Here is a 1109-nt window from a genome sequence, read left to right on the forward strand (position 1 = left end):
ACCAACTTCCCTCCAGAGAAATCTGTCTCCCTGCCTCCCACTCTCTCATTGTTCTATTCTATAAATAAGATTTGTTTTCTTGCCTCAGCATTTTTGGGTATTTAGTCTTCAAAACAGGTGTAACAAGGACATGATCCTGATTTTCAAAGACTGCACTCAGTAGTATGTAATGCTAGGATTTGTTGTTACATATTATACCTGAACACAATATGACAATACAATTTGGTGGAAATCATTGTACAGCACCTCATCCCTCCCTCCATACTTTCCACACCTTGGTCCAATTTCTCTGCTGATCTTCCTTTGATTTTAGAAGATCTGCCCCCTACTTTGTTTTCCTTTTCCTATCTAGCTTACATATATGACATATGACCCTTAACCATCTGAGTCTGACTTATTCCACTTAAATGATTTTCTTTTGTACCATTCATTTTCCTCAAAGACATAATTTCAGTTTTGTTTGTGAATGAATAAAACAATATTTGGTGTGTGTATGTGTGTGTGTGTGTGTGCAGATAACATTTCTTTATGTTTGGATAAAACTACATTATGTATATATGGATGATTTTCTTCATCCATTCATCCATTGATGTGCACCAAAGCTGGTTTTATTGTTGGCTATTTTGAACTGTACTGCTATAAACATGGGTGATGGGTATGTATATATCACTGTAGCATAATGACTTCAATTCCTCAGGATAAGTAGTGCACAGTTGTATAGCTGGGTCATATGGTGCTTTTATACTTAGTCTTTTGAGGAACCGCTATATCATCTCCTAGTGATTGTATTAATTTACACTTCCCCCAATGGTATTAAAATACTCCTTTTTCTCCATGCCCTTTGAAGCATTTATTATTTGTATTCTTCATGACTGCACTTCTGACTGGTGAGAGATGAAATCTCAGTTTATGTTTGATGTACATTTCCCTAATTGGTTACTTGAACAATTTTTCATGTTTTTTTGGCCATTTGTATTTCTTCTTTTCAGAAGTTTCTGTTTAGTTCACTTGCCCATTTACTTATTAGATTTGATTTCTGTAGAATTTAATCTTCTGTTGTTCCTTGTTACCATTATCTTGTCACTTCACTGTTGTAAAAGAAAGGGGAT

This window comes from Sciurus carolinensis, unplaced genomic scaffold (assembly GCF_902686445.1).
Source record: "Sciurus carolinensis unplaced genomic scaffold, mSciCar1.2, whole genome shotgun sequence".
NCBI lineage: Eukaryota > Metazoa > Chordata > Mammalia > Rodentia > Sciuridae > Sciurus > Sciurus carolinensis.